Below are 2500 nucleotides of genomic sequence, written 5' to 3'. Positions count from 1 at the left end.
ATCCGGGCCGACGGGACTCGTTGAAGCTGCGGTACGGGTCGAGCGAAAGGCGACGCGCGGCGTCCCGGGGTCGATCCGGACAGACGGGACTTGTAAAAATTACGGTCCGAGTCGAGCGAAAGGCGACGCGCGGCGTACCGGAGTCGATCCGGGCCGACGGGACTTGTGAAAATTTCGGTCCGAGTCGACCGAGAGGCGATGCGCGGCGTCCCGGAGTCGATACGGGCCGACCGGACTTGTGAAAATTTCGGTCCGAGTCGAGCGAAAGGCGACGCGCGGCGTACCGGAGTCGATCCGGACAGACGGGACTCGTTGAAGCTGCGGTACGAGTCGAGCGAAAGGCGACGCGCGGCGTCCCGGAGTCGATCCGGACAGACGGAACTTGTAAAACTTTCGGTCCGAGTCGACCGAGAGGCGATGCGCGGCGTCCCGGAGTCGATACGGGCCGTCGGGACTCGTTGAAGCTGCGGTACGAGTCGAGCGAAAGGCGACGCGCGGCGTCCCGGAGTCGATCCGGACAGACGGGACTTGTGAAAATTTCGGTCCGAGTCGACCGAAAGGCGACGCGCGGCGTCCCGGAGTCGATCCGGGCCGACGTCGACTTGTAAAACTTTCGGTCCGAGACGACAGAAAGGCGACGCGCGGCGTCCCGGATTCGATCCGGGCCGACGGGACTCGATGAAGTTTCGGTCCGAGTCGACAGAAAGGCGATGCGCGGCGTCCCGGGCCGACGGGACTTGTAAAAATTTCGGTCCGAGACGAGCGGAAGGCGACGCGCGGCGTCCCGGACTCGATCCGGGCCGACGTCGACTTGTAAAACTTTCGGTCCGAGTCGACAGAAAGGCGATGCGCGGCGTCCCGGATTCGATCCGGGCCGACGGGACTTGCAAAAATTACGGTCCGAGTCGACAGAAAGGCGATGCGCGGCGTGCCGGAGTCGATACGGGCCGACGGGACTCGATGAAGTTTCGGTCCGAGTCGACAGAAAGGCGATGCGCGGCGTCCCGGGCCGACGGGACTTGTAAAAATTTCGGTCCGAGACGAGCGAAAGGCGATGCGCGGCGTCCCGGAGTCGATCCGGGCCGACGGGACTCGTTGAAGCTGCGGTACGAGTCGAGCGAAAGGCGACGCGCGGCGTCCCGGAGTCGATCCGGACAGACGGGACTTGTAAAAATTTCGGTCCGAGTCGACCGAAAGGCGATGCGCGGCGTCCCGGAGCCGATCCGGGCCGACGGGACTTGCAAAAATTACGGTCCGAGTCGACAGAAAGGCGATGCGCGGCGTGCCGGAGTCGATACGGGCCGACGGGACTCGATGAAGTTTCGGTCCGAGTCGACAGAAAGGCGATGCGCGGCGTCCCGGGCCGACGGGACTTGTAAAAATTTCGGTCCGAGACGAGCGAAAGGCGATGCGCGGCGTCCCGGAGTCGATCCGGGCCGACGGGACTCGTTGAAGCTGCGGTACGAGTCGAGCGAAAGGCGACGCGCGGCGTCCCGGAGTCGATCCGGACAGACGGGACTTGTAAAAATTTCGGTCCGAGTCGACCGAAAGGCGATGCGCGGCGTCCCGGAGTCGATCCGGGCCGGGAGCCTGTCGGAACATCGTCATATGAGCCTCGTTCAATTTCGACAAAGTTCCCGGAGTTCAAAATTTTTTCGATAGCCCGCGGAGGTTTCGCCCCGTAAGCCGACCGTGCTACCACCGTGCCGGCGCCGACGTCCTAGCGGCCAGGCTCCTACTAGTAAGAGGAGCGAGTCGGTCGGGCCGGTCTCCCGTCGTCCGCCTGCTACGCCGTACCGGTACGTGCTCGAGCACGATACGTACTTCGGCGTAGACCAGGAGCGGGCGTTCGCGGACCGTTCCGTGCCTCGTACCAAAGAAACTACGCGACTCGCGTTGTTTCATCTATCGTCACTGCATTACCGCGGGTCGGTGTCTCAGACCGAATGGCCCTTGACGCGGTACCAAGAAGTTCGGCTCTCCGTGAAACACGGAAGGCCGAACGCTCCAACGCACGCGTCAACTCGCTTCTTTCCGAGCGTACACTCAAAGACCAGAGATGTTATAACAACGTATCCCAGACGCTTTCAATCTAGCCGACGGGTACGGGAGATCGTTCGAACGCTTATAAGCCGAGTGTCGAAGGTGGCGGCACACGGAACCGGGGCTGCCTGCGCGCAGTCCCGAAACACACAGTAGACGCGCGGCCGACCGGGCTACGAGACCCGGTCGGCGATGGGTGGCGCACGTCCGAGCCGAGATTTTGTATCGAAGCTCCCTGGTTGATCCTGCCAGTAGTCATATGCTTGTCTCAAAGATTAAGCCATGCATGTCTCAGTGCAAGCCAAATTAAGGTGAAACCGCGAATGGCTCATTAAATCAGTTATGGTTTCTTAGATCGTACACACATTTACTTGGATAACTGTGGTAATTCTAGAGCTAATACATGCAAACAGAGTTCCGACCAGAGATGGAAGGAATGCTTTTATTAGATCAAAAC

General features: G+C 61.1%; 1 non-coding gene across 1 annotated transcript in view; it reads left to right on the top strand.

The window, feature by feature from the left end:
- The first annotated feature begins 2275 nt into the window (after nucleotides 1-2275).
- The window catches only part of LOC124294286, a 1913-nt gene continuing 1688 nt past the window's right edge, over nucleotides 2276-2500 (top strand). Inside the window, exon 1 of the ribosomal RNA XR_006904240.1 lies at nucleotides 2276-2500. This exon is cut by the window's right edge and continues 1688 nt beyond it. This is a non-coding gene — a ribosomal RNA (small subunit ribosomal RNA).

This window comes from Neodiprion lecontei, chromosome 4 (assembly GCF_021901455.1).
Source record: "Neodiprion lecontei isolate iyNeoLeco1 chromosome 4, iyNeoLeco1.1, whole genome shotgun sequence".
NCBI classification, from domain to species: Eukaryota; Metazoa; Arthropoda; class Insecta; order Hymenoptera; family Diprionidae; genus Neodiprion; species Neodiprion lecontei.
This window is presented reverse-complemented; position numbering and strand designations above follow the sequence as displayed.